Here is a 9,907-nt window from a genome sequence, read left to right as displayed (position 1 = left end):
CCGACCAATTGTTTTCCAGAAGAGCTGTACCATTTAACAAGTGCCAGAAAAAGACAATCCCCTAAGCCAACTCCTAACTGGATTAGAGGGATCGTGCCGCCCCCGCTCTCTTCCTGTTTTAGAGACCGTTGTTTGTGTCCCTGTCAGAAAGAACAAACCCGGGATTGACGCAGGGCATGCAGCGCGAAGCATTCGGCTACAAATCCATCCTGAGCTGTCCTTCCACCCGACCCTCGGGCTTAGCCAAACCGGCTGGAATGATGATTTGGTTTCCGTCCGGAGGAATGCAGGGCTGGCTGGTTGGACCCAGCAGCTGGGAGGCGCAGAGAGAGCCCAGATATGGAAGGGCTGGAGGAAACATGTTTCCAGAAGAAAACTCCATTTCCTAAAGATGGCGGCTTATTTGTCCGTTCCCTCTGCTTGAGTTCATTTTTATCTTAAACGAGGAGAAGAAAATGCTCCGCTGGTAGGAATGGAGACAGGAAAAAGAAGCAGTGAAATGCATTCGAGGCGTGTCCTTGGGGGAACCTGTTGCCCGGGTGCATGCATTCTTTGCTCTCTCCCGGCCAGTGTGCGAGGTCCGAGACAGTGCAAGGTCAACTTAGCCAGGAGGACAGTGTGTTCACTCTGTCACGTTGGCACTGATGTGATGGCTTCAGAGTCCTGCGGCCTTCACAGTTTATCTTGGAAACCGGGGGATTCGGTGCTTGCAAAATGCCCCAGGAGCAGAGGGCACGCGAGCAGGAGACGTGGGGAGCCCAACCGAGGGCCGTGCCTCCGTGTGTTGACAGAGGGCAGGTGTGTGAGAAGGAACAAAGAGGGCCGGGGACAAATCTGGGGGGGTGCAGTGACGGAGCAGGAATGCCAATTGCACAAGGGCAGGCGCCTGGGCCGTCTGGTTCACCGCTGTAGCTGGAGCACCTGGCACAAGTCAACAACAGCAAGATCTAGCTGCGGGCAATTGGATCCGGCCGCACGGCAATGCCAGGCGGGTCAGAGTGGAAGTATGCTGCCCCGAGCTCTAGGTAACTGATGTTTCATAGTAGGTCTACTCTCCCTGGCCTCGGGGCATCTTTTGTACAGCCCAGTAGGTACCCAAGAAATACTTGTGTAAGAATGACCAGGACGTGACTAGCTGAAAGAGGCGAGGTCATCAAAAGAGGAGAGGTTGTTGAAGAGCGAGGAGCCCTGGTGGCATAGGGGTTACATGTTGGGCTGCTAACCCTGAGGTCAGCAGTTTGAAACCACCAGTTGCTCTGAGGGACAAAGATGAGGTTCTCTGTGCTTGACACACTGGATGGATGGATGGTGATAAGAGTTGTACGAGGCCCCAATAAAATGATTTTGTTTTTAAAGTCACTGCCTTGGGAACCCACCAGGGCAGCTCTCCCCTGTCCCAGGCTCACTCTGAATTGGAGTGGACTTGACACCAGTGAGTTTGGATTCTTGGTGCTGAAGAGTCACAGAAACAAACAAGGCACGTCTGAGCCAGAGAGTCCTTGGAGACAGGCCCATCCACTCCACCCCACCTCAGGCCGTGAAGAAGTAAACAAGAGGGCGATGTGATTCTGTAGGGGTGTCCAGGAAAGGCAGGTGGGATCCTCCCATAGCCAATGAGAACCAAGCCGTGCTGAGAAGCCATGCTCCCTACAGTCTCCTAACAAAGAAGGGTTAAGGCAGGTGGGCCAAACATTGGAGGTGAAAATCCAAAAAAAAATCCAAGTGAATAATACCTGGAGATTTGCGACAGCCCCAGCTCTGCCACTCAATAGCAGATGACCTTGGCCTTATCACTTTAACCTCCAAGTCTCTGGTTTTCCCTTGACAACTTCCTGCCTACCTCTCAGAGTTCAAACGTCACCCACCGTGGCTCTGACGGTGCAGAGTGAAATGTATTCTCGTGTTTCTCAGGGTCAGAGAAACCTGACTCTGGTCAGTGCTTCTCAAATCTTATCATTGAGACTAATGGCCTGGGTATCTTCCTCAAATAAAGATTCGGCTTAGTGGGTCTGGGACGGGGACTGTTTCTAACAAGCTCCCTGTTGGCACTGATGCTCCCAGTTCAAGACTCGCTGTGAGAAACCCGGCTGTAAAGAATACAAATTCCAGTGAGATGAGCATCAAGATGGGCCCTGGGGATGGGGAGCCGTGCATGGGAAACAATGGGTTCAGCAAAGTCAAATATGGCTCCTCGTTGCTAGCCATATTCAGAGATCTTGCCTCTCTGGGGAGGTGAGAGGGAGGGGGAGAGGTATACAATGTTTCCCAAACCCATTTGGCTCTGGAACCCTTTTTGTTTAAATTAAACATTTTATTTTGTGATTACTGCAGCTTCGCCTGCAGTTGTAAGACATAATCGTGAGCTCATGGACCCTTCACCAGGAGCCCTGGTGGCATAGTGGTTACACATTTGGCTGCTAATCCCAATACCAGCAGTTCGAAACCCCCAGGCACTCCACAGGAGAAAGATGGGACTTTCTACTCCTGTAAAGAGTTAGTCTCAGAAACCCACAGGGGCCATTCTACCCTGTCCTACAGGGTTGCTATGAGTCGGAATCAACTCGATGGTGAATTTGAGATGGGGCAAAAGTGAGGGGAGGGCGACGGGTTTCAGCACCTCAAACAGAAACTCTTGTGCCCCTTAAGCAGTACCATCCCAGATCCTGGCAATCGCTATTCTACTTGTCTGCAGGCATTGTGCCTATTCAAAAGATCTCCTATAACTGGAATCATACCATATTTGTCCTTGTGTGTCTGGCTTATTTCACTCGGCATAATATTTTCACGGTTCATCCGTGTCCGAGCATGCACTCCTCATGCCTTATGACGGCTGGATGTGTAACAGCGAAGAGGAGGAAAGCGCTTGGTGAGACAGGTTGATGGCGCAGTGGCTACAATGCCCTCAAACATGGCAACAATCGTGAGGATGGCGCCGGACCCGTCGCTGTTTCCTTCTGTTGCGAGGAGTCGGAACCGACCCGACGGCACCTAACTCCACTGCACAGCAGGCTTTTCGGCTATCTACTCCTCTGCTGAGGGGCCCTAGGGCTGGTGGCCACTGGGAGTGGTGCTGCCGTGAACCTTGCAGGCACCGCCGGGCCCGTTTGCAGTTCTTGGAGGATGGACCCAGGAGGAGAATTGCGGGGTCATGTGGGGATTCTTTTTGCCTCTATGTTCTTACTAACACTTGATCTTTTTTCGTTTTCTTTTTTTATTGAATAGCAACCCTGGGTCTGCTTTTTGAATTAACCCGACCAATTGTTTTCCAGAAGAGCTGTACCATTTTACACTCCCACCAGGAGCGCGGGGCTGCTCTGGGCTCCCTGCCTCCATGCTGTAGCCAGCAGGGATAGCCACGTGGGGCTCCAATTGGCGCTTCGCTGATGGCGAAACCCCATCTTTCCGTGTGCTTCTTTGCCATCTGAATAGCATTTCTATGAGATGTCTTCTGGCCGTGTTCTAACTAGATTATTTGCTTCCTTGCTGTATTGAGAGCTCTTTGTACATTCTAAGCCATAGGCTCACACACATATTTGGCCTACCGCTTTTTTTCTTAAAAAAATAAAGACTCACTGCTGCCCCCGGCAATCAAAACCTTAGTTCTGCAGCCTGTCGTGCAGGATAAAGGGGAGGTATCTGCTCTTGCAGCCCCTGTGGGTCATCCAGTGACTCACCTTGTTCCCCACTTTGGACTAGACTAGGCCTTTGACAATGATGGGTGTAGGAGATGGGCTTTTATGGAGCAAACAGGTTTGGGGGAGTTTTCTTTAAGACCAATTTATGCTCCTTTTGGGGGAGGGGGTATTGATGGATTCTGCTTTGTGTGTCAAAATCAAGATGTCTTTGCCCCATCTGAGATCCCAAAATTTAATCCTATCCACCACCCCCAAGATTTTATAGCTTTGCATTTTCTATGTAAATCTGTGGCCCGTTTGGAGTTAATTTTTGCATATGGTGTGAGACTTGGCTTGAGGCGTGCTTTGCCCTTTTGTTTTCTTCCTGCATTTTGTCCTTTGAATGTCGGATGGCTCCAGCACCATCTGTTGAAAAGGGCATCTTTTCTTTACTGAACTGTTTGCACCTGTGGCACAGAGTCTGGGAAATCTGTGTGGGCAGATTGCTGGACCCCTTGTTTTGCTTCCCGATTTCCCCACCTCTCCATCAGGAACACTTCGCCTGGATTTCTGAAGCCATGTGATAAGGCTTGAAATTGGGCAGACTAACGCCACATTATTCTTCCTTTTCAAAAATACTTTTAAGGATGTCAAGAATACATATTCAACATGTGTCAGCCCTTGGTAACAGCTCATTTTTCCACCTCCCCAATAAGGAATTCTTTCAGTGTAGTCTTGCGTATAGCGTTTTTTGTAGCTATTGTAAATTATTTAAATTTCAGTATCTGTGTGTTCATTGCTAGTAGTAGAAACACAATTTATTTGGGGATATTTATTGTTTCCTGAAATTTTTTGGAACTCGTTTGCTATATCAAATGGATATATTATATAAAAGAGATCTATATTCTATCTCTATATAGATTTCTTGTATAGATTCCTTGGGATTTTCAACAGTTGACAATAATATCAACTGAAAAAAAGTGCTCTTTTACTTCTTTCTTTCTGACGTATGCCTTTGCATGTCTTATTATCCATTGCACTGGCTAGATGTTCCAACATTACATTGCTGAAGAACAGAGGGAAAAGACAACCTCACCTGATTTTGATCTTATGAGAAAAGCATTTAGCCTTTCCCCTTTAGATATATTCTTAGCTGTAGGCATTTTATTGATGTTCTTAGTTAAGTTGAAGCATTTCCTCCTCTACTCCAATTTTTCTGAGAATTTTGATCACAGTGGGTGTTGAATGTCATCAACTGCTCTTTGCATTGATTGATACGGTTGTGATTTTTCTTCCTTAGTCTATTAATATGCTGTATGACATCGACTGATTTCAAAATATCGAATTAGTCTTGTAATCCTGAAATAAATTCCAGTTGGTCATGGCGCATGATTATTTTAAAATTTAATTTGCCTGCATTTTGTTTTTACATTTTGCATCTTTATTCATGAAAGGTATTAGTGTATAGTGTTCTCTTTTATTTTACCCTGTCTTTGGCTATTTGGAGGTAGCAGGATAAAACAAGCCCTACTTAGAATTGTTTCTCTTCTATTTTCCGGAAGAGATTATGTAGGCTCCTTTTTTTCTTCATTAAGCATTTGATAAAATTCTCCAGTGAAATCCCTGAGCTTGGAGGTTTCTTTTATGGGAGTTTTTAAGTTAAAAACTCATAGTAAGTGATATTGGTAGCTTGTTTTCTTTGTGTTGTTTTGGTTTTGAGAAAATGGTTCCTCTTGTCTAATTTGTCAGATTTGTGCATGGAGAGCTGTTTGTAGTGTAGTGCTTGTTTGTTGAGGCCGACAGTGTGTGTCCTACACTCCCATTCCTTTCCTGAGGTCGGTCATCTGAGATTCCTCTACCTTTCTGTCTGTCTTACTGGAAGTTTGTCCATTTCATTGATCTTTTCAAAGACCCGGCTTTTTTGTATTTATTTATTTATTTTTTTAACATTTTATTAGGGGCTCATACAACTGTTATCCCAATCCATACACACATCAACTGTGTAAAGCGCATTTGTACATCGTTTCTCAAAACATTTTCACTCCATTTAAACCCCCGACATTAGGTCCTCATTTTTCCCCTCCCTCCCCGCTCCCCCCTCCCGCATGAGCCCTTGGTAGTTTATAAATGGGTATTTTGTCATATCTTGCCCTGTCCGACGTCTCCCTTCATCCACTTTTCGGTTGTCCGTCCCCCAGGGAGGAGGTCACACACAGTTCCATGTAATCGGTTCCCTCTTTCCTACCCACTCTCCCTTTGCCCTCCCTGTTTTGCCACTCACACCACTGGTCCTATAGGGCTCATCCATCCTGGATTCCCTGGATTTTCAGTTCCTATCTGTACCAGTGTACCTCCTCTGGTCTAGCCAGTCTTGCAAGATCGAATTCGAGTCATGGTAGTGGGAGCGGGGAGGAAACATTTAGGAGCTAGAGGAAAGTTGTATTTCTCATCATTGTTACATCGCACCCTGACTGGCTCACAAAGACCCGGCTTCTTGCTTCACTTTTTCCCGTTCTTTCAATCTCTTCATTTCATTGGTTTATGCTTTCATCTTTACTCTTCCTTCTGTGTTAGCCTGGGTTCTCTAGAGAAGCTAAACCAGTGTTGCTTATATGCACGCATATCTAGAAAGAGAGTTGTATCAAGAAATGGCTCACACGGTCATAGAAATGGGTACGTCCCGTCCGGTTCAAGCTTGTAAGTCAGACATAAGCTGGAGGCTTCTCTGACTCGTGTAGCCGCAGAGGCTGTTGCCAAATTTTTCACAACCCCACATTCAGTTACGTGGTCCTATGTGTTTAAGAAACTCTGTTCTAGAGCCGCAAAACCAATGGCGCATGTTTATGTTTACAGACAGGGGTTAACATCCAAAAAATGGCTTACACAGTTGTAGAAGCAGGTCAGTTCCAAATTGCAGGTCAGATGTCAGACTGGCGGTTTATCTCGACTCACGAAGTTACACGGGCTAATGATCGCAAGATCAGCACGTCAGATGGTTGCAGAAGTGAATGAATCCAAGGTCAGATGCAGGCTGCTGATGACTCTCAGGATTGAGAGGAAATGCACAAATACACAAATCCAAAGAAGTAAAAGTTGGCGGATGTGCCATATGCAAGATAAAGACCCAGCAAAAAGCAAGCAAGAGTGATTTTCCACAGCAGCGATGTATATGGGAAGTAGGCCATTCCCCTGGGGAAACTTTTTAAAACTAACTGGCTGCTCATAGTATATCGCATTCTGGAGATGATTACATTATGTTAGATCTCATCATGGGGGAGGGGGTCACTCGGTGATAACTGCCAAACCACAGAGTCCCAGCACAGCCGAGTGCTGGCTAAAGTTTGCTCGTCTTCTTGAATCTGAATTCATGTTCTTGCTAAACTTGGAGAGCTTTCTGCTTCTGTGACCCCAACACCACCCACATTAACTTTTCTCTTCGTCTTTTGGTTAAAGAACCATGGGTGTCTGTTTTTTCCCCGGTCTATTTTCTTTCAGTTGTTCAGACTGGATAATTTCTATTGCTCTGTCTTCCAGTTTTATGATATTTCCCTCTGCTGACCTCCATTCTGTTATTGAGTCTGTTAAACTTTTTAATTTCAGTTCTTGTATTTTCCGGCTCTAGCAGTTCCATTTGGTACGTCTTTACATTTTCAACGTGTATGCTCGGGCTTTCTACTTCTTTGCCGAAACATTCATATGTACATGTATTTGTTTCGAGCATGTAATTGCTCATTGAAATATTTTATCACTTTAAAATCTTTGTCCGATAACTCTAACATATCTGTCATCTCAATACTGGCCTTTGAAATAAATAAATAAATGGCTTTTGACGTCGATGAGTGACTAGCAACTGAATCCTGGACATGTCTGGGTTATTCCAGGAGACTGAGTCTTATTTAATCCACTGTTCCAGCTACTTGTTTCTGATCCTACTCTAATAGGTGAAGAGGGGTGCCACTCTACTGCCAGATGGAGGCATAAGTTCAGCTTCTATATTCAGCCGCCAATGACACCCACTGAGGAGAGGCAGGGGTGGAAGTGTTGACTCTCCATGTGGCCGCCCTTGAAACTACAGCCCCCACCACTCACTGCCATCAAGTCAATCCCAACTCATTGAAATATTTTATCACTTTAAAATCTTTGTCCGATAACTCTAACATATCTGTCATCTCAATACTGGCCTTTACATGAAATAAATAAATAACTTTTGAAGTCGATGAGTGACTATCAAGTGAATCCTACAGGCCAGAGTAGAACTGTTCTTGTGGAGTGACAATCCGTAGGGGAGCAAAGTGCCTCGTCTTTCTCTTGGGGAAAGGCTGGTGGGTTCGAACAGCCGAGCTCGTGGTTAGCAAACCAATGGCATGAAAGCACCTTCGAAACTACAGTGGGGTGTCTTATTACTGCTGGGGGATGGGGAAAGTCCCGGCTCTCCACCAAGCCTTCTCGGACCCCATTTGGTGAGGAGAGGAAGGGACACCAGTGGTTGTCGTGTGTGTATGAGAGCCCAGGCCCCCATCTGCTCCCCAGTGCTGCATTTGCAGAGTACGCTTTGTGGGGTACTCCGCCCTCTAGCAATGTCACTCTCCCTTTCTGTCCATCCCACAAGCACCTGCCTGGAAGGTCATTTTGATACCGTGTGCACAGTTCAGCGTGCACAGCGCACACCTCTCAGATTGTGAAACAAAGGCAAGAAGACTAAGTTCGGAGGCTTTCAGAGAGGGCTCTTGTTTATTTATTCATTTATATTCACGAGCTCGGTGTACTTCCCCAGAGAGAAGGCATGGCCTCTGCGGACAGTGGTTGTTAGCAGGGCCGCTGGCTCTGGTGCCCGGAGTCACGTGTTGTGACCAACCAGACGCCATCCTACCAGCACACTCTACGTGGTCACTGCCCTAAACCCCCCACATTGTGAACGGGAACATTTTTAAGGAACAGACGGTAGGGTTGGTTCTGTACAAACGCATGCGTGAAAGTTAAACCTGAAAAACAACATCTCTGACTGTGACCCTCGAGGAGACAGTAGAACCGTCCCACAGAGTTCCCAAGGCTTTCAGTCGGTACAGTGGCAGACTGCCGCATCTTCCTTTCAAAAGCATGGCTGGTGGGCTTGAACCGCCAACCATTCCACTCGCAGCAGAGTTCCCAAAGACTCTACTACCAAACGCAAACTCACTGCCATGGAGTCGATTCTGACTCCTAGCTACCCTATGAGATGGGGTCGCCCTCCCCTGGGGGTTTCCCAGACTGTAACTCTTTCTAGGAGTGGAAGCTGCATCTTTCTCCCTCAGAACTGCTAGTGGCTTTGAACTACTGACCTTGGGAGTAGCAACCCAACATGCAACCACTAATCTATCAGGGCTCCTCAACATCTCCATAAAAACCCTTTAAAAGCGGAGTGGGGAGGGGTACCAAAGTCTCTATACCATCCATTCCTAAGGCTGGTGGCTCATTAAACCACCTTCGACGTCAAAGGTGCTGACAGTTGCAGTGAAGGCCCCGGGGCTGGGCAGCCATAGTTTCTGCCAGCTTTCCAGGTCAAAGATCACTGACCTCCATCCTCCATCCGTCAAGCAAGGGGGCCAGCAAGGAGCTTGCTGGAAATGCAGTCTTGGCCCCATCCAGATCCAACGCCTGCATTTTAACAAGATCCCGAGGTGATTGATGTGCACATTAAGTTGCGAGAATCGCCTCTGCAAGTTACTGGCTGTGAACTCCCCAAAGGGACTTCAACTCCCTTTACCCCAACACAGAATCTAAGAGGTCACCGTTTATCATCCCAGGAGGCTGGGGGTGGGGGGCTGAGAATGGAAGGAGTTGGGAGGTGAGTGAAGAAACCCTTCCAGGAAGGCTGCGTGCTCTCTTCTGGGAATAGCAGTGCCTAACTCTTGTTCATAACACATTGAGATAGCCTCCGTGGGCACCACCTGTTTCCCCATCTAGGCTTCGCTCCCAGCTGCAATTCAGCCCTCCCCGCTGACAGAAATGATCCTTCCCAAGGCGGGATAAGCAACAAGACAGGTGACGGCTGTGGGGCTCACTTATGAGGCACCAAGAAGTGCATGCCCCGTCGGATTGAACCCTCGTCACAACTCTGGGAGGCCCACCTTGCTCGAGATCATGAATGCGGTTGAGACTCGGGTCAAGAGCTGGCTCCGGTCATCAACGCTGGTGGGGGGCAGTACGACGGCGCCACGTCAGGCTGATTCTGACTCAGATGGCCTCTGCATGTTTCCTCCCGAGAGAAGAGACTGAACAGGGCACAACCTAGTGAGTGACCGTCTATGTTCGTC

The sequence above is a fragment of the Echinops telfairi genome, unplaced genomic scaffold, assembly GCF_000313985.2.
Source record: "Echinops telfairi isolate 266 unplaced genomic scaffold, ASM31398v2 ScPeMD7_7467;HRSCAF=8505_1, whole genome shotgun sequence".
Taxonomy (NCBI): domain Eukaryota; kingdom Metazoa; phylum Chordata; class Mammalia; order Afrosoricida; family Tenrecidae; genus Echinops; species Echinops telfairi.
This window is presented reverse-complemented; position numbering follows the sequence as displayed.